This window comes from Rana temporaria, chromosome 1 (assembly GCF_905171775.1).
Source record: "Rana temporaria chromosome 1, aRanTem1.1, whole genome shotgun sequence".
Taxonomy (NCBI): domain Eukaryota; kingdom Metazoa; phylum Chordata; class Amphibia; order Anura; family Ranidae; genus Rana; species Rana temporaria.
Window position 1 is genome coordinate 518,212,403 of NC_053489.1, and position 21,818 is coordinate 518,234,220.

Consider the following 21,818-nt stretch of genomic DNA (forward strand, 5'->3'; position numbering starts at 1 on the left):
CAAAACTTCACATCCCATGAGGCATTGCAAGGCTGACATTTACAAGCATGACTCGGAGAGGCATGACGGGACTTGTAGTTTCGCAACAGCTGGAGGGCCGCCAGTTTGAGACCCCTGCTTTAATACATCTAACCCAGGGACCACCTATACTTCCCTATCAAGTATATCAGGGCTTGCCAAATTTGCTTGGAATCTAGATGCCAGCTAAAAAGTTAGGAGCCAGTTTAACCACCTACAAGGCGCTTTCACCCCCTTCCTGCCCAGGCCAATTTTCAGCGCTGTCACATTTTGAATGACGATTGCACAATCATGCAGCACTGTACCCAAATAAAATTAGTATATATTTTTTTACCACCAAAAGCTTTCTTTTGGTGGTATTTAAAACCACCACTTTTTTTACGAATCAAAACCAAAAAAAATAAAATAATATTTACTGTTGCAAATAAGTAAGTCTTCACTGATGTTCGCTGACGCGGCTGCATGATAGGACTACAGCTGCTGTTTTTGGCATCAGACATTTTTTTCTGCAGTCAAACTCTCCAGCGTGCTATCCTATGTATCCATGCACACACAGGCTAAAACTCTTGAAAAATATAAAAACAGCCCAAAAAAAAAAAAAAAAAATGTGGATATTCTGCGTTTATCAGCGTTTTTAAGCCAAAAAGTAAATAAAAACTGCGTGGACAAAGCTGATTCACATGGTAAAGGGCCGCTGTAATTGGGCCTTTACCTCCATCTGTGATCAGTTGTGTCTAAAGGACACAGCAATCACACAAGGGGGGGCAGGGTTGTGGGAGGACATCAATAGAGGCCATCCCAGAACTGGACAACCGTGCTGTAGCAGTCTTGCAGCTATAGCGCAGTTGGCAAGTGAGAGGCAGGGACGGCTGACAAAAGCTCAGGCGCCAGGACACAATTTCTAGTCTCCATGGCGACCTGGGATTTTCCAATTCCTGAAGTAAATTATGCTGGAAAAGCATACAGTGAACTGAAAACTCAGCTGTACAACTCTTGTTTTCAAGATGAAAAAAGTAGTAAAGCAAAGAGTTTAGGGCTACAAGAGCCCTTTTACACTGGTGCGTGTTTGCCGCATTTTCGAGGTAACAATAGTGCTATTAAAAACGCTCATAAAAACGCCCCTATCCATTGAAATGAATTGAAAACGCGGTAAAATCGATGTGTTTTACCGCTATTTTAAGGCTCCGCTATAAGAGTTTCCAGTGTGAAAGGGCTCTAAGGCTTCCAAAAATGTCAGCTAGGAAAATTCAAACTGACATATTGCCATGGGTTTACAGTAAAGCCCCTTTCACACTGGGGCGGGAGGCGTGTGGTGGTATAGCGCCGCTATACCGTCGGAATTGCCGCGGGATTCGGCTGCTAGCGGTGCGGTATTAAACCTCCACTAGCGGCCGATAAAGGGTTAATACCGCCCGCAATGCGCCTCTACAGAGGCGCATTGCGAGCGGTATTACTGCGGTTTCCCATTGTTTTAAATGGGAAGGAGCGGTATACATACCGCTCCAAAGATGCTGCTTGCAGGAGATTTTTTTCTCTCCTGCCAGCGCATCGCCTCAGTGTAAAAGCCCTCAAGCTTTCACATTGAGAAGGCTGGGCAGGAGTTTTTCCAGGCGGTATTTAGGCACCATTTTTAGCGCTGTACCGCCTGAAAAACTCCTCAGTGTGAAAGGGGTCTAAAGGGCATCAGTTTAAAATTACAGCATAATAAAGTGGGGAAGGAAATAGAAAAGGAATCAATGAATTAGGAATGAACAAATCAAAACACTAGTTCAGTTATAGCAAATCAGGGTTTGCAACAGGTCAGCCAGTTTCCCGAAAGACAACTACCCAACCACAGACTTCAGATTCACTCAAGTGAAGCAATCTAGTCTTCTGGGATACCATAAACCCTTTACCTTTTCACCATTCGCTTGTCATTTACAGGAAGCTGTACTCTATTCTGAGACATGAATTATGAATCCATACGGCTGTTCTCAGGTCAATGGTGCATGGAACACAAGAGGGAAAACCGTGTTGCTCAGTGCACTGCGAGAAAATGCAGTATGTCTGTTTTTCTACAATACACCGCAAATCACTGCTCCATTGTGTGAATGAGGCACATGGAACACGGTTTTCTATGTGCCCTTGTGATAATCTGTGTTGATTCAGTGTGGATCAACGCAGGTTAGGGCTGCACGATTCTGGTCAAAATGAGAATCACGATTCTTTTGCTTAGACAAAAGATCACGATTCTCAAAAATGTAATGCCAGACCCCCCCCCCCCCTAAAAAAAAATTTTTATTAATAAACCTGTGATTTATCTGAAAATATGAATATATAAAAAAAGAGACCAGTGATATGTCTATAATGTTAAAGATCATATAACTCCTATGAAAAAAGCAAAATAAAACTTTGATTCTGATTTTTTCATAGGTTATATGGTCTTTAAAGCGGTGGTTCCCCCTTAAAAACAATTTTTTTTTATTCCACTGCCCCCCCCCCCACATTCCATCATGATTAAGGCTCTTATTTTTTTCCTGCTGTACATACCTTAGTACAGCATATTCACCTGTGCATCCGGGTTGCGAGTCCCGCGGGAGTGGGCGTTCCTCACATGCTGTTGATTGACGTTTTCCCCGAAAACGAGCTCCCCCCTGTCGCGTAAGCCGCGTCACGGTTGGCGAAAGGAGCCGAACGGCGAGTCGGCGCATGCGCATCGCCGTTCGGCTCCTTTCGCCAATCGTGACGCGGCTTACGCGACGGGGGGGAGCTCGTTTTTGGGCAAAACGTCAATCAACAGCATGTGAGGAACGCCCACTCCCGCGGGACTCGCAACCCGGATGCACGGGTGAATATGCTGTACAAAGGTATGTACAGCAGGAAAAAAATAATAAGAGCATTAATCGTGATGGAATGTGGGGGGGGCAGTGGAATAAAAAAATGTTGTTTTTAAGGGGGAACCACCGCTTTAACATTATAGACATATCACTGGTCTCTTTTTGTTATAGATCAGAAGCAGTACTGCCAGCAACCATTGGGTGGCGCATGGATACACAGTTGTACAGAACTGTGAGAAGGTTTAATACATCAGGAGCAGTACCGCCGGCAACCACTGGGTGGCGCATGGATACAAACTACTGTTGTCAGAGAAGCTCAGACATCTATCCAGCGGCGTCGGTTTCAAAATCGGCGGCATTTGCGGTCCACGCTGGATACGTGGAACCAGCGGTGAAGATGGAAGAATCGCGGGTGGGGAGAATCGAGATCGCGATTCTCTCCGCGAATAATCGTGCACCTCTAACGCAGGTCACTTCACATAGTGAGAATGATGTAGGTTTAATGGAAGGTGTCCTATTAAGAGAACCAGTCACTTAATGAGCAAAGTGATTTCTTTAAAACTTTTGTTATTCAAAGCCCACCGTCACCTGAATCATAGGTTTAGTGCCTTGAAAAGGTATTCATACCCCCTTGACATTTTATTTTGTTATGATCAAAAACCTAAATGTATTTTATTGGGATTTTATGTGACAGACCAACACAAAGTGGCACATAATTGTGAAGTGGAAGGAAAATCATAAATGGTTTCCAATTTTTTTTTTACAAATAAATATGTGAAAAGTGTGGTGTGCCGCTCGTTATATTCAGCCCCCCTGAATCAATACTTTGAAGAACCCCCTTTCGCTGCAATTACAGCTGAAAGTCTTTTTGGGGAAGTCTCCACCAGCTTTCCACATCTAGAGTGACATTTTTGCTCATTCTTTGTAAAATAGCTCAAGCTCTGTCAGGTTCGATGGGGAGCATCTAAACAGCAATTTTCAAGTCTTGTCGCAGATTCTTAATTGTATTTAGGTCTGAACCTTGACTGGGCCATTCTAACAGGTGAATATGCTTTGATCTAAACCCTTCTATTGTAGCTCTGGCTGTATGTTTAGGGTCATTGTCCTGCTGGAAGGTGAACCACCACTCCAGTCTCAAGTCTTTTGCAGTCTAACAGGTTTTCATCAAAGTATTTGTATTTGGCTCCATCCATCTTCCAATCAACTCTGACCAGCTTCCCTGTCCCTACTGAAGAAAAGCATCCCCACAACATGATGCTGCCACCACAATGTTTCACAGTGGGGATGGTGTGTTCAGGGTGATGTGTAGTATTAGTTTTCCACCACAGCATTTTGTTTTAGGGCAAAAAAATTCAATTTTGATCTCATCTGACCAGGCCACCTTCTTCTACATGTTTGCCGTTTCCTCACATGGCTTTCTCACAAACAGGACTTCTTATGGCTTTCTTTCAACAATGACTTTCTTCTTGCCACTCTTCCATAAAGGCCATATTTGAGACGTGCTTAACCTCTTCCCCACCGCGCCATAGCGAAAATACTGCTACAGCGCGGTGGAGTTATTCCGGGACGACGTCCCTGGGATGTCCTCCCAGAATCCTTCACTCGTGCGCCCCCTGTGGCGCGCTCGCGGAATCATCTGTGAGCGCCGGGTCTAGAAGACCCGGCGCATCACAGATCGCGGTAAATCGCCGCTGATAGCGGCGGTTTACCACGTGATCGCTCCGTCAAATGACGAAGCGATCACTTGTAAACAAACCGGCGTCATGTCATGACGCCGGTTCCTCCCTCTCCTCTCTGTACCGATCGGTACAGTGTGAGAGGAGAGGGGGGAGAGCGGCAGCAGCTGCTGTGGGCTGTATCTGTGACACATGCAGTCACAGATCCAGCCATCCCTCCCTGTGCAATACTCTGCAATTAACCCCTCATACTCTGCAATTAACCCCTCATACCCCCCATACTCTGCAATAACCCCCCCCCCAATACTCTGCAATAACCCCCCCCCCCCCAATACTCTGCAATAACCCCCCCCCCCCCCAATACTCTGCAATACCCCCAATACTCTGCAATAACCCCCCCCCCCCCCCCAATACTCTGCAATAACCCCCCCAATACTCTGCAATAACCCCCCCCCCCCAATACTCTGCAATAACCCCCCCCCCCCAATACTCTGCAATAACCCACCCCCCAATACTCTGCAATAACCCACCCCCCAATACTCTGCAATAACCCACCCCCCAATACTCTGCAATAACCCACCCCCCAATACTCTGCAATAACCCACCCCCCAATACTCTGCAATAACCCACCCCCCAATACTCTGCAATAACCCACCACCCAATACCACCACCCAATACTCCGCAATACCACCCAATACTCCGCAATACCACCCAATACTCCGCAATACCACCCAATACTCCGCAATACCACCCAATACTCCGCAATACCACCCAATACTCCGCAATACCACCCAATACTCCGCAATACCACCCAATACTCCGCAATACCACCCAATACTCCGCAATACCACCCAATACTCCGCAATACCACCCAATACTCCGCAATACCACCCAATACTCCGCAATACCACCCAATACTCCGCAATACCTGCTAATATGACAGAAACGATTTTTTTTTACAGAATTTTCAGTGTTTTTTTTTTATAGCGCAAAAAATAAAAATCGCAGAGGTGATCAAATACCACCAAAAGAAAGCTCTATTTGTGGGAAAAAAAGGACAAAAATTTCAGATGGGCACAATGTTGTATGACTGAGTAATTGTCATTCAAATTGTGAGAGCACCGAAAGCTGAAAATTGGTCTGGTGAGGAAGGGGGTTTAAGTGCCCAGTGGTCAAGAGGTTAATAGTTGTCCTGTGGACAGATTCTCCCACCTGAGCTGTGGATCTCTGTAGCTCCTCCAGAGTTTCCATGGGCCTTTTGGCTGCTTCTCTGTTTAATGCTCTCCTTACCGGGCCTGTCAGTTTAGGTCAGGGCTCGACAAATCCCAGGTGCCAGGTCGCCATGGCGACTAGAAATGGCATCCTGGCGACTTGGCTTGGAAGGTAGCTGGCGCCATCTGGTGGTGAGCCATTGGTATTACAAGTTATTACCACCAGATGTGTGAGCTGGCGCCATCTGGTGGTGGCCGTTGGTATTACAAGTTAAGCATTACAAGTTAAACAGCAATTCTAATATAATTTTTCACTATTTTTCACTATTTTCACTGCCATCTTCTTCCCTCCAATTAGAACCCCCAAACATTATATATATTTTTTATCCTAACACCCTAGAGAATAAAATGGCGATTGTTGCAATACTTTCTGTCACGCCGTATTTGCGCAGCGGTCTTACAAGCGCACTTTTTTGGGAAAAAATTACACTTTTTTTAATAAAAAATAAAACAGTAAAGTTATCCCAATTTTTTTTTTATATTATGAAAGATAATGTTACGCCGAGTAAATTCATACCCAACATGTCACGCTTCAAAATTGCGTCCGCTCATGGAATGCCGACAAACTTTTACCCTTTAAAATCTTCATAGGCGACGTTTAAAAAAATCTACAGGTTGCATGTTTTGAGTTACAGAGGAGGTCTAGGGCTAGAATTATTGCTCTCGCTCTACCAATCACGGAGATACCTCACATGTGTGGTTTGAACACCGTTTACATATGCGGGTGCTGCTCACGTATGTGTTCGCTTCTGTGCGCAAGCTCGTCGGGACGGGGCGCGTTTTCTGGCTCCTAACTTTTTTAGCTGGCTCCTAGATTCCAAACAAATTTGTCAAACCCTGATTTAGGTGGACGGCCATGTTTGCAGTTGTGCCATACTCTTTCCCATTTTCAGATGATGGATTAAACAGTGCTCAGTGAGATGTTCAAAGCTTGGGATATATTTTTTTAGTTAGGGGTATCAGAGTAAAAAGGGCTGAATACAAAAATATGTCACACTTTTCAGATGGCCATTTGTAAAACATTTTGAAAACCCATTTATCATAATTTTCCTTCCACTTCCCAATTATGTGCCACTTTGGGTTGGTCTAACACAACCAAAAACCTAAATGTATTTTATTTTGATTTTACATGACAAAATGTGGAAAATTTCAAGGGGTATGAATCAGGGTTTATACGATTTAAATCAAGTCGACTTAAATCACAAGCAAAAAGGCTTGCTTTAAATCAACTTTATTGAAATCATAATTTTTAAAGAGCAACTGTCATCTCTGTCCCTCAGTGGCTCCTTCTTTGACCCGCTGTTGACTCTCCGACAGTCCCATTCACTTTAATGGGGCGGCTGGTGATGCAGCAGTGACAACAAGGTGAGGGATGTGGTGGCAGCAGGTGAGTGGATGCCCTCTAACTGGCGCTGCCATGATGGATCTGAAATGACAGGTGCTCTTTAAATGTAAGGACTTATTCTTGCTGGTAGTTAGAATCTTTACTACTTGCAAACAAGATGAAGGTTTACCCATTTAGAATAATAAGCTGTCAGGTTAGTAAAACAGCGATATCAGAACCGATTCAATCATACAGTTTGTGGCGTATGCAGATTTGCAAAACAATTGGATAAAGGAATATTCCTGGACTTTAATTTATCTCGTGGTTACTGTGAAATTGTGTGAATGCAGGTTATCTCAGCTTGCATTCATTGAATGAGTTTACCAAAAATGTAAATATTGGCAAGTTCAATTTCATGCTGAAAAAAATAATTAAATGTATCTTAACCACTTAAGTTTTACTTTTTGCTATAATAAATATCGCCAAAAATATATATAAAAAAAAAAAAAAAAAAAAATGTTTTTCCCTCAATTTAGGCCCATACGTATTCTTCTACATATTCTAAAAAAAATAAAAAATAAATCGCAATAAGCGTTTATTCATTGGTTTGCGCAAAAGTTAGAGCGTTTACAAAATAGGGGATAGTTTTATGGCATTTTTATTAATATTTTTTTTTTTTTTACTAGTAATGGCGGCGATCATCGATTTTTAATCGTTACTGTGACCATAATTATGGCGGACACTTCGAACACTTGACACATTTTTGGGACCATTGGCATTTGTATAGCGATCAGTGCTATAAAAATGCATTGATTACTATAAAAATGCCACTGGCAGGGAAGGGGTTAACACTAGGGAGCGAGGAAGGGGTTAAGTATGTTCCCTGTGTGTGTTCTAACTGAAAGGGGGTGGGGCTGACTTGGGGAAATGACAGATCACTGTTCATACATTGTATGAACAGACGATCCGTCATTTCTCCCCCTGACAGGACCTGAGCTGTGTGTTTACACACATGGCTCCCGGTTCTCACTCTGTAACGAGCGATCGCGGGTGCCCGGCGGTGATCGCGCCCGCTGGAGACGCGCGTTGACACCAGGGGCCTATTGTCTGAAACGCAAAATTACATATAGCTACGTGATCTCGCGCAGCCGAGCCGACCTGCCCCTGTATAACTGTGGCGGCTGGTCGGCAAGTAGTTAAAGGGGTTGTAAATGTAAAACATTTTTTCCCTAAATAGCTTCCTTTACCTTAGTGCAGTCCTCCCTCACTTACCTCATCCTTCGATTTTGCTTTTAAATGTCCTTATTTCTTCTGAGAAATGCTCACTTCCTGTTCTTCTGTCTGTAACTCCACACAGTAATGCAAGGCTTTCTCCCTGGTGTGGAGTGTCGTGCTCGCCTCCTCCCTTGGACTACGGGAGTATCAGGACGCCCACTAACACACAGCTCCTTTCTCTATCTGCAATGTAGAGAGCGTCCTGACTCTCCTGTAGTACAAGAGAGGGGGCGAGCATGACACTCCACACCAGGGAGAAAGCCTCGCATTACTGTGTGGAGTTACAGACAGAAGAACAGGAAGTGAGGATTTCTCAGAAGAAATAAGGACATTTAAAAGCAAAATCGAAGGATGAGGTAAGTAAAGTAGGACTGCACCAAGGTAAAGGAAGCCATTTAGGAAAAACACATTTTTTACCTTTACAACCCCTTTAAGATCATTATGTGTAATTTCTGTCTGCCGCTTTGTTCCTCTGCCATCAGCATGAATCACTTTCAACAAGTTTTCCTGACACCAAGAGAAAAACGGTGACGGGGGAGGGACCCCCCCGCCCCAGCCCACAGCCTCAGCTCTGTTCCTGTGTGCTATGTCAAGGGGGTGTGCAGTTCCCTCCAATCAGCTCTCTCTACTGAGCCCTGCAGAGTGTAGAGTGTGCCACGTTTTCTGACAGACAAGCTTAATAAATTCAGGACTTTGTAAGGTTGAAGAGACTACTGCAGAAAACAGGTAAAACTTATGCAGGAGGATTTGTTTCTCTGTGTATCACCTGAGGCCAGTCACATCACTGGGTAAATGAACAGATTTATAACCACTTTAAAGGAACGCCAAGCTGAAAGAATGCGGCTTGTCAACTACTGAAACTTAGCTCTTGGGAGGAAAGCAGTACAATGTTTTAGAGAACAAAATTTACAGAAAGCCGTTATAACCTAGGAACTTTGTTTCTACTTTGGGACACTTTTGTTAAAGTATAAAATGTACAGGAACTAAGGCGTGTTTAAGACCATCCTATACTAGGCATGTAGGTACAAGTACTATATAAGGATGCCTGTAACAGACAGGTGCTACATATTGCCACTGGCAGTTTATTACTTGATGAATAAACATTTAAAATTCTTCCATACACTTTCTGACATACTTAAAGCAGGAGTTCACCCAAAAATCAACTTTCTGCAGTTAGATCCAGCATACTGCTGACATCTGCAGTATGCTGGTCTTTTTTTGGTACTTATCGTTTTAGCAGTATTTCTTCTATGGCTCCGAGCGGGGATTACTTCCTGGTATAGGCGTTCCCGAAGACAAGCAAGTTGATTGACAGCCTTCGATAGCGCGTCACGGCTTCCGAAAATCCACACGAGTGACTCAGCAATTTACGGCGCCTGCGCAGTCAGCTCTATACGGCAGGCGCAGGTGCCGTAAACAGCCAAGTGTCACCTCGGCTGTTTTCGGAAGCCGTGACGCGCTATCGAAGGCCGTCAATCAACTTGCTTGCCTTCGGGAACGCCCATTCCCCGGAGGATTTCCCGCTCGGAGCCATAGAACAAATACTGCTAAAACAATAAGTACCAAAAAAAAAAAAAAGGACCAGCATAGTGCAGATGTCAGCAGTATGCTGGATCTAACTGCAGAAAGTTGATTTTTGGGTGAACTCCCGCTTTAAAGCAGAACTAAACCCAATCACATTCAAGGCATGCAGTTAATGATAACTTCCACAGTTACTTGTACGCACAACCAAACTATCATGCCATCAAATGGCTTGTGTCATAACTGATCACATGTGCAGCAACATGGCAAATGCAGATCAAACAGAGGCCGAGATGGCAGCTTATTTGGTTGTAAAAGATAGAGGAGGGTTTAGTTCTGCTTCAAAGTAACATAACATACTATAAAATGCTCTGCTCTCCCGATTCTCCTTATCAGGTCTTCCACTTGTGCCCATGGCCCCCACCGAGTGCCCAGATATAGCAAGGCTCTTGTGCATTCTCACTCCCGAGCTCTGTACTGTGACCATAAGATGCACGGTGCAGGGCTCGGCCCAACCCTGATCACTAGCTCTGACAGCCAATGTCTCTACGGCTTTATCCGAGCCAATGAGGAGCGAGAGACCCAAGAGAGCCTCAGCTTTTGTGTACATTGCTGGATCGAAATTGGGCTCAAGTATGTATTTGGAGGTGGAGAAAGTAAAAAAACGTTTGCCTTTAGAACCACTTTAAAGCACTTTGTAAACCTACAGTGCCTTGCGAAAGTATTCGGCCCCCTTGAACCTTTTGCCACATTTCAGGCTTCAAAACAAAGATATAAAACTAATTTTTTTTGAAGAATCAACAAGTGGGACACAATCATGAAGTGGAACGAAATTTATTGGATATTTCAAACTAACAAATAAAAAACTGAAAAATTGGGCGTGCAAAATTATTCAGCCCCCTTAAGTTAATACTTTGTAGCGCCACCTTTTGCTGCGATTACAGCTGTAAGTCGCTTGGGGTATGTCTCTATCAGTTTTGCACATCGAGAGACTGAAATTTTTGCCCATTCCTCCTTGCAAAACAGCTCGAGCTCAGTGAGGTTGGATGGAGAGCGTTTGTGAACAGCAGTTTTCAGTTCTTTCCACAGATTCTCGATTGGATTCAGGTCTGGACTTTGACTTGGCCATTCTAACACCTGGATATGTTTATTTGTGAACCATTCCATTGTAGATTTTGCTTTATGTTTTGAATCATTGTCTTGTTGGAAGACAAATCTCCGTCCCAGTCTCAGGTCTTTTGCAGACTCTATCAGGTTTTCTTCTAGAATGGTCCTGTATTTGGCTCCATCCATCTTACCATCAATTTTAACCATCTTCCCTGTCCCTGCTGAAGAAAAGCAGGCCCAAACCATGATGCTGCCACCACCATGTTTGACAGTGGGGATGGTGTGTTCAGGGTGATGAGCTGTGTTGCTTTTACGCCAAACATAACGTTTTGCATTGTTGCCAAAAAGTTTGATTTTGGTTTCATCTGACCAGAGCACTTTCTTCCACATGTTTGGTGTGTCTCCCAGGTGGCTTGTGGCAAACTTTAAACAACACTTTTTATGGATATCTTTAAGAAATGTCTTTCTTCTTGCCACTCTTCCATAAAGGCCAGATTTGTGCAGTATACAACTGATTGTTGTCCTTTGGACAGAGTCTCCCACCTCAGCTGTAGATCTCTGCAGTTCTCTGCAGTTCCTCCAGAGTGATCATGGGCCTCTTGGCTGCATCTTTGATCAGTCTTCTCCTTGTATGAGCTGAAAGTTTAGAGGGACGGCCAGGTCTTCGTAGATTTGCAGTGGTCTGATACTCCTTCCATTTCAATATTATCGCTTGCACAGTGCTCCTTGGGATGTTTAAAGCTTGGGAAATCTTTTTGTATCCAAATCCGGCTTTAAACTTCTCCACAACAGTATCTCGGACCTGCCTGGTGTGTTCCTTGTTCTTCATGATGCCCTCTGCGCTTTAAACGGACCTCTGAGACTATCACAGTGCAGGTGCATTTATACGGAGACTTGATTACACACAGGTGGATTCTATTTATCATCATTAGTCATTTAGGTCAACATTGGATCATTCAGAGATCCTCACTGAACTTCTGGAGAGAGTTTGCTGCACTGAAAGTAAAGGGGCTGAATAATTTTGCACGCCCAATTTTTCAGTTTTTTTATTTGTTAAAAAAGTTTGAAATATCCAATACATTTCGTTCCACTTCATGATTGTGTCCCACTTGTTGTTGATTCTTCAAAAAAAAAAAAAAAATTAGTTTTATATCCTTATGTTTGAAGCCTGAAATGTGTCAAAAGGTCGCAAAGTTCAAGGGGGCCGAATACTTTCGCAAGGCACTGTATGTCTTTCACTCTGCATGTTTCTCATCCAAACAGCCACAGAGGGCCATACAAGCATATATTTATGCACCCTAGAGTACAGCTCTAACAGCATGTACTGTATCCAGGGATGCACATGTGTACGCTTGGGTATGTGGTTAACAGCGTACAGCTGCATTCCGTCATTCATTTGTACCCAGGCACAGAAACGCACTTGTTTTATTGGTGCATGACACACGGTGCCCTTGTTAATAAGCCCTTACAGAGCATGCACATTTGTGCAGCAAACATGACATATCAGAGATGTGACGTTCTCAGCTGCCTCTCTCTCCCTCCCATACCAACCATTTAGACCCCATTCACACCTAAGCGACAAAACGCCCGACGCGGGACGCTTCTGTCGCTAGAGGTGAGAATTCCCATTGCCGTCTATGGAGATGGTTCACATCTCATAGACGCGCAACGCCTGTCGCCTGAAAAAAAGTCCCGGACCCTTTTTTTCAAGCGACACGCGCGTTTTCCCATAGACAGCAATGGGAATACTTTAGAAAAAAAAAAAAAAAAAAAGAAACATTTGTAATCGCGGCAAATCTGCCGCTACACGCGTACGCGGCTGTCGCTTAGGTGTGAATGCAGCCTAACATACTGAGGAGTCAAGAAAATAGAAAATTATGCAATAGGCAGAGAACCGGCAACATTGGTAAAAGCAAGCGGCCACATTTTTTTTCACAAAATCTTCATATTAGCAGGTTATTTCTCACACACAGCATATGCATACCACAAATTACACCCAAAACACATTCTGTTATTCCTCCCGAGTATGGCAATACCACATGTGTGAGACTTTTACACAACGTGACCACATACAGAAGCCCAACATGCAGGGAGCACCTTCTGGCGTTCGAGCACCCAGGCCAATTCTGACATTTCTCTCCTACATGTAAAAATAATCATTTATTTGCTAGAAAATTACATAGAACCCAAAACATTATATATGCTTTTTTTAGCAAAGACCCTAGAGAATACAGTTGCGGTCATTACAATTTTTCGAACGCGTTTCTTAAAAAAAGAAAAGTTTTGTGCAAAAAAAAAAAAAGTAAAGTTAGCCCAATGTTTTTGCATAATGTGAAAGATGAAGTTGCGCCGAGTAAATAGATACCCAACATGTCATCCTTCAAAATTGCACACGCTCGTGGAATGGCACCAAACTTCGCTACTTAAAAATCCCCATAGGCGAGGCTTTAAATATATTTACTGGTTACATGTTTTTAGTTACAGAGGAGGTCTAGGGCCAAAATTATTGCTCTCAAAGCGGAGCTCCACCCTAAAGTGGAACTCCCACTGATCGGAACCCTCCCCCCTCTGGTGTCACATTTGACACCTTTCAGGGGGAGGGGGGTGCAGATACCTGTCTAAAGACAGGTATTTGCACCCACTTCCGGCCACAGTCTGCTGGCAGAACGTCACCTCCCGTCCCCCCGTTGTGTTCTGGGAACACTCGGCTCCCAGAGCACAGCGGAAGCCAGTCAGCAGGCGCAGCGCGACTCGCGCATGTGCCATAGGGAACCGGGCAGTGAAGCCGGATCGCTTCACTTCCTGGTTCCCTCACCCGAGGATGGCGGGCAGCAGAGTGACGAGCGATCGCTCGTTCTCTGCTGCGGACGGCGCTGGACTCCAGGACAGGCAAGTGTCCTAATATTAAAAGTCAGCAGCTGCAGTATTTGAAGCAGCTGCCTTAATATTTTTTTTTCAGCGGAGCTCCGCTTTAACGGTTGCAGCGATACTTCACATGTAGCTTGAACACCGTTTTCATATGTCGGCAGGAACTACGTATGTGTTCACTTCTGCATGCGAGCACACGGGGACAGGGGCACTTAAAAAAAAAAAAAAAAATTTTTTAAATGTATTGTTTATTTTACTTTATTTTAGTTTGACACTTTTTTCCCCAAAAAATAGGATTTTTTGTACTCACCGTAAAATCCTTTTCTCTGAAGTCCATGGACGGACACAGCTCCTTAAATCTTGACAAGTGGGTTATGTTCCCTGTTTACAGGAGAGGACTAGGCAGAAACATGTTAAATAGTTAAATACATGTTACATTAACAGAGTTGAACAGCCCCGCCCAGGGGGCGGTCCCTCCAGACATAACCCTCCTCACTGCAGCTTGCAGCCTCAGTTCGTAACAAGCAGTACAAACCTAAAAAGGAGGGGTGGGAGCTGTGTCCGTCCATGGACTTCAGAGAAAAGGATTTTACGGTGAGTACAAAAAATCCTATTTTCTCTTATCGTCCATGGACGGACACAGCTCCTTAAATCTTGACAAGTGGGACGTCCCCAAGCAGTGTCAAAAAACGAGGGGTGGGAAATATATCAGTAAAAACAATTTTAACTTCACCCCAAAACAAGCAGAGCTCCTCAACGGAGGAGGTGCAACTTTAAACAGCCGCCGGCAAAAACTAGCGGCTGAAAAAAACATCATAAGATGCACTCACAGCAACCATGTAAATTCTGGAAAAAGCGTGAACGGACGAGCAAATCGCCGCCTCGCACACCTGTGAGACCGACGCATGATGTCGGGAAAAAAAAAAAAAAAAAACCCAGGAAGCACCAATTGCCCTGGTCGAAAGTGCCGTGACCGGAAAAGGGGGGCCCGCCCTTAGGAGCATAGGCCTGTATGACGGCCTGCCCGATCCACCGAGAAATGGTGGTCGACGAGACCGCCAGGCCCTTTTGTGGACCAGACACCGACACAAAAGAGAGTCAGAAGCTCCGAAATGGAGCCGTAGTAGGCTGGTATACCCGCAAAGCGCGTACCACGCCTAAAGTATGAAAGGCCGAAACCTCCTTCGGAAGAAGGGAAGGTCGCGGGCGCACCATCACCTAATCCTTATGGGGGATCAAGCATGGCGGCTTGCAAGACAAGACCGCCAACTCAGAAACCCCTCTAACAGAGGTAAAGGCCACTAAAGGGGCCACCTTCTGAGATAGTGTCAAGAGAAAATCTCTCTGATGTTTCCAAAAGGAAGGTTCCTGAAGAACCGAGAGCACCAGAGTCAAAACTCATGGGGGAAGAGATGGGCCAAGAGGGGAAAGTATATGACAAACCCCTTGCACACAAAAAAAGGGGACCCACCAGGGAACGGGCCGCAAAAAGGCCACTAAAAACACAGCCAAGGCTGAAATCTGCCCCCAAACGGTGCTTTAAGCAATTTTTAGATCCAATCCAAGCTTTAAAAACAGCAGGACCCTGGACATTGAAAGTACGCCCGTGGACGTCACTCCATCCCTTCGCACCAAGAGAGGTGCGACGGTAGATCCTCCGGAAGAAGATTACGGTGCCCTGTTGAGATGACCGAGTCAGACAGACCCTGGTCACCTAAAGTCTGGCTTCCAATAACCATGTTAAGCAAGTCAGTGACTGTACAACAGGAGGAAGTATGGGACCTTGAGACAGGAACCTCCTGCCCTGGCAATCGCCAGGGTGCCTCCGCTACCAGGCGCCCGATATCAGCGTACCAAGGACGCCGAGATTAATCTGGAGCGATTAGAATCATCGGGATCTCCTCAGCATCCACTCTGTGGAGCGGCCGAGGAAGCAACTACCATGGAGGAATGGCAAAAAATCACCGATACAGACAACACAGGGCCACCAGCGCGACTGACGCGTCTGTACAAGATCACTAGACCTGGCCACTAACTGACACCCTTGCGGCGGAGACAAGCTGCCAGGAGATCCATGCCATGTGAGGCTCACCTCCTGCAAGGGAGCCGAAACACCCCAAAGCACAAAGACCAGTCGCCCTGGTCCAGCATCTGGCGACTCCAGTAGTCTGCCTGCCGGCATACCTGATGGTAGACTGAAGCCACGGCCGTGGCGTTGTCCGGCTGAAACCAGATTGGTCGACCACAAGGAGAAGCATAGCCTGATCGCCTAAAATAGTAGGACAATGAACAGTAGACAGCACCTGGTATTCCCAGGCGGTCTTCCACCAGGCACTAGCCAGGCCCGACCCTGGGTAGCTACCGAGACCAGACACATTCAAGGAGGTGTGGTCATAGGTCCACGCAAGTCCAGCGACTCAGGGCCGACTGGACCCCCCAGTTTTGTGAACCTCCAGGTTCACAACCCGTGAGCTGGCATTCGTCGTAAACACCGACCACTGGAAGGAAGGAACAACTTCCCGGACCGAAGAGTCGGGAATCTCTGTCACCAACTCAGAGAGACTCTGACTAGGTGGCGCACAGGAATCTAATGATTTCAGAGACAAGAGATTTTTACCACCTGGACAGTAGTTCCACTGGAAAACCAGGGTGTGGAACTGGGCATACAGTACCACCTTGAAGGAGGCTACCCACAGACCCTGAACCAGCAGGCGCCCGGAGAGAAGACCGATTGCGTGATGCCAATACCTTCTCCGCAGACTGAAGAGTCTGCAATTTCTCCAGGGGAAGAAGGACCTTTGCCACTGAGGAGTCTGGATCAACACTAGATACTCCAACGCTGAGTCGGAACCTAGCATGCCCATAATTTGAACCCTGGGTCGCACACATGTAGGGCAGGCTTGCTGCCACTGAGCTACACTTTCTGGCCTAAACGTCTAACATCCACCCGAATCTTCGGAGGGTCTGAATGGGAATAACCCATCCACTAGGTCGGAGACAGAAGCTGCTCTCAGAAGAAAGTCGTCAAAGTAGCCAATGAGGCAAAGCCTCGCTGACCCAACAAAATTCAAATAAGTGCGAGCTCCTAGCTGAAAACCCATGGTGCTGACGCCAGATCAAAAGGGAGGGCCACAGGCTGACAGAGACCCTTCTCTCATCACGAAGCACAGAAAAAAACACTGTGACATGTGCAAAACGGGACATGCATGTATGCGTCCCTGATGTCCGAGGACGTCAGGACATCCCCCGGATGAAGCGCAGCTACCACCGAACAAATGGATTCCATGCGGAACTACCCGACGTTCACAAAGGTATTTAGGGCCTGAGGCCCATAGAAAACCCCAAAACTCTCGTCCTGCAGGAAAGGTAAAATTACCTTGCAGCTTAGCAAATCCCACACTGCCCAAGGCAGACCGACGTGCCGGGAGGGGAAGACACAAGGACAGAACTTTGTTCTGTGGATAGGAGGAAACCCTATCTAGTACTCCGAAGAGACCACCTCGCAGACCCACTAGTCGGAGAGCAGGGAGGTTTCACTGAATTGTGAACCTGCAAGCCGCCCCTCCCACCTAGAGACAGGGAGGGAAGGCTATATACATTGGCAGGATTTGGGTGCCGGCGTGATCGGCTTATGCACCCAGGGACAGATTAGTCCCCCAGCTGGGCCTTTGACGGCCTGGGAGGGTTGCCCCTAAATAATACACACACATAGTGTGTATGTATATTATGTAGGTGTATGCACACATGTCTTTGGAGGAAACCGGAGTACCCGGAGGAAACCCACACAGACACAGGGAGCGACAATGCAAGCTCCAGGCAGATTGGAGATTCGAACCAATGACTCTTTTGCTGCCAAGTAATGGAGTTAAGCACTACACCACCGTGTGCATAAAACCATTCTGAAACAGACGCCCTGGATAACAAGGGCGCAGCATTCAATGAAGCATCACAGACCTATATGAGGCCCTGGACCAGCTGGTCCGCTAGGCTAATAACCTCAGGAGAGAGTCGGTGCTCCTCCACTGTCTGGTGCAAAATGCTCACTCTGTGAGTTGTATACAGCACTAGGGGTCAGGACTACTCCAAGATGGCCGCCGAGCGTTCAGAACGCGGCCACAGGAAAAAGGCCAGCACAATGTAAGCTGCGCCATAGCGTGGCTACGACAAAATGGGCGCCAATGGGAGTTTTCAATGTAATTGAAAAATCTCCCAAAAAAAAAAAATAGCGCCAGCGACCACTGAGACCCCAGTGTAGTGGCCACAATAGGCCGCAAGCCAGACCCCAGCATGGTAAACATGGAACGGGTCAGTACTTCGGATCTTCTATCAGTCAGATCCATACAAGTAGGGGTTCCCGCCCGGCGGTGAGGGACTACAAAAGCCCTCAGTGGCTTTTCTCATTCCGCATCTCAGAAATTATCAAAGAAGGGCACAGAAGGAAAAAACCTACACAGCGGTCTGATTTGTGTGATCCAAAAAAGACCGAGCCCTTGGCGGAAACCCAGCTGCACTATGCAGCTTAGGAGAGTCCCTTGCAGCAGTAAAAAGCGCACCCATAAATGCCTTATTCTGCCTTTTTTTTTTTTTTTTTTTTTTTTTTCAACTAGGTACCTAGTCCATGGCTCCATAACAGAGCATTCCCCAGGGGATAACGGGGGAAGGGGGCACTCTTTTACCGCCCGCCCGCAGTCCACCCCCACCCTGGCACAAACTGTGTCCAGGACTACAATAAAAACTCTGTGGGAATCACAGGTGCTAACACCTGCTGCCACCACCAGCATGTGGGGAAGGACCCAGATACTGACTCCAATATTTACATATAGTGTGTATTATAATATGCACACCTGTCCATACAAATAGACAAAAGCTCCTAGAGCCCTATTCAGGGCCTCTCACCCACTTGCTGCGCTGACCAGGGGTAACCAAGGGACTCCCTCAGGAGGAGACTGCCCAGCGCTGCCTGTGAGGAAAAGAACCGTGAGGTAACTTTTGCAGGGACCTGTGTTTAAACAGGAAAAGCCTCATAGGGCTGTTTTATTTAAGGATAAGACACAGATACAGCATAAAAAGCAAAACCGTTACAGGTGTCACCAATCAGTCAGCGTCTGCTGAAGTATAATCATAAACATCTGTGCTCATCACAGGGCTTTTTACCTCACAGGAAAGCCCAATACAACAAAAAAAAAAAAAAACACAGGCCAGATAACACAGTCCCCTCAGGAAGGCCCCCTCCCCCCTGACAGCGGCAATGTTAGCAATGCAGCAAGGGAAAGGAGCAGGGAAGTAAGGGGAAGGGACCCCCGAACCCCAGGAATGCCCAGCCGTACCAACCCACCGAAGCAGGAGGGACTGTACTTACCCGTCCGAGCGAGGACTCGCTGACGCATTCCTGACAGAACTACAACCGCAATGGAGGTAGCTGTCGGCCCGGTCCACTGTGATTGAGACAACACCACAGCTCAGTCATATGTGGACCTCGGAGCAAAGCTCACCGGCCACCTCAGGAGTCATGAGGTATGGCGTGGCAGACCAAGCCTCTTTGCAAAGGTGTGCCCACGCTTGCTGGTCGGACTGAGTAGACTACAAGGATCTATAATATCCAGCCTGTCTCTCAGCCAACAGTTGAAAGAAGATTCTTCAAGAAAAAGTAAAGTAAAATAAAATAAAATTTCTCCTCAGGGCGCTGGGCCCAAAGGGAGCCATACGTCCTTCTCCTTTGCTAGGCAGAACGAAACTGAGGCTGCAAGCTGCAGTGAGGAGGGTTATGTCTGGAGGGACCGCCCCCTGGGCGGGGCTGTTCAACTCTGTTAATGTAACATGTATTTAACTATTTAACATGTTTCTGCCTAGTCCTCTCCTGTAAACAGGGAACATAACCCACTTGTCAAGATTTAAGGAGCTGTGTCCGTCCATGGACGATAAGAGAAATATATTTTTTGATCACTTTTAATCCTATTATAAAGGAATGTAAACATCCCTTGTAATAGGAATATAGCATGACAGGCCTCGTTACAGTGAGATGTGAGGTCAATAGGACCCCACATCTCACCTCTAGGCTGGGAAGCCTGAGATATAAAAAATAAAAAAAATTATCCTGAGTGGTGAGTCGGTAGAAGCACAGAGGGTGGCGGGAGGGGTGGGTGTATTGCGGAGTATTGCACAGGGTATTACAGAGTATTGCACAGGGATGGCTGAGCATGGAGGGATGGATGGCTGGATCTGTGACTGCAATTGTCACAGATCCAGCCCACAGCACTGCTGCTGCCTCCACTCTCTCCCCCCTCTCCTCTCACACTGTACCGATCGGTACAGAGGGGAAAGGGAGGAACCAGTTTGTTTACAAGTGATCAGCGGCAATTTACCACGATGCGTGGGTGTCTTGTCACATTCGTCTCCCCATCACAGATTGCCCTGGAAGTGACATTCCTTCGCCGCCATCTTGCTACACCCCACACCATTGCACAGTAATGATAGAGTGAGAAGGGGGCAAACGTTCAACTTGTTACACCCATCGGAGTTTTAGATTTCAGTTATTTTCAACAAAAAAACGGAGCTTATATGCTTAAATTCAGTGGTTTGTAAATCCGATGGACTGTACATGTTAAATGTGAAAATCAGAGGTGTTCTGTCACATTAGCAACCATGTAAGGTCAGCAGGTTTGCTGCTGCTTTAAAAATGTAACATGTAAACAGTCCGTCGGATTTACAAAGCAGCAGCAAACCTGCTGACCTTACATGGTTGCTAATGTGACAGAACACCTCTGATTTTCACATTTAACATGTACAGTCCATCGGATTTACAAACCACTGAATTTAAGCATATAAGCTCCGTTTTTTGTTGAAAATAACTGAAATCTAAAACTCCGATGGGTGCAACAATATGTCCGCTTGCCCCCTTCTCACTCTATCATTACAAACTTCACTTCCGGAGCAATCTGTAATGGGGAGCAAAATTTGACACTACACCGGGTCTTCTAGACCCGGAAAGCACAGATGATTCCGGGAGCAAGATTCTGGGAGGACGTCCATAGATGTCCTCCAAAAATAACTGGATCGCTCTGTAGATGTATTTTGTCTATAGCGCGGTCATCAAGTGGTTAAAGTGGTTGTAAACCCTGTACAACCACTTTTCCCTACAGGTAAGCCCATAATAAGAGTTCAGAGTTCTAGTGTCCAACCTGCGGCCCATCTGTGTATGATGTGCGGCCCTCGGACCTCAGCAGCTTGTAGAGAGAACATTGATTAAGCTGGCCATAGATGGTTCAACTCCTGACCGATTCTGCATGGACTGGCTGAAATTTCAAACCATCTATTAGCAGGCTGATTGTACCCAAGTTTATTCAATCAATCAACTTGGGTACTACCAGCAAGTCAGATTTCTAGCAAGCCATTGATACCAGCAGCTATAGCCGCTAGCAATAATTGAGAGAACACAACAACATAGAAGAGATTCTCAGTGTTGATGGTGAAATCTAACAATTTTCATTCCTGCAACCCATGCAGGAAAGAAATCACAATCTATGGCCTGCCTTAACCACTTCCATACCGGGCCTGGCACTTCTCTCCTACATGTACATATCCTAAATTTTGTGCTAGAAAATTACTCGGAACCCCCAAACATTATGTATGTTTTTTTAGCAGACACCCTAGGGAATAAAATGGCGGTCATTGCAATTTTATCTCACATGGCATTCGCACAGTAATTTTTCGAACAGCTTTTTTTTTTTTTAAAAACGGTTTCATGAATAAAAAAAATACACACACACACACACACACACACACACACACAGTAAAAATAGCCCAATTTTTTTGTATAATGTGAAAGATGTTACGCCGGGTAAATAGATACCCAACATGTCATGCTTTAAAATAGCGCACACTCATGGAATGGTGCCAAACTGATATTTAAAAATCTCCATAGGCAACGCTTTAATTTGTTTTT

General features: G+C 45.8%; 1 protein-coding gene across 2 annotated transcripts in view; it reads right to left on the bottom strand.

The window, feature by feature from the left end:
- OTUD4 (OTU deubiquitinase 4) overlaps window positions 1-21,818 on the bottom strand; it is a 73,938-nt gene that overhangs the window by 48,975 nt on the left and 3,145 nt on the right. The gene's annotated exons all lie outside the window — the stretch shown is intronic.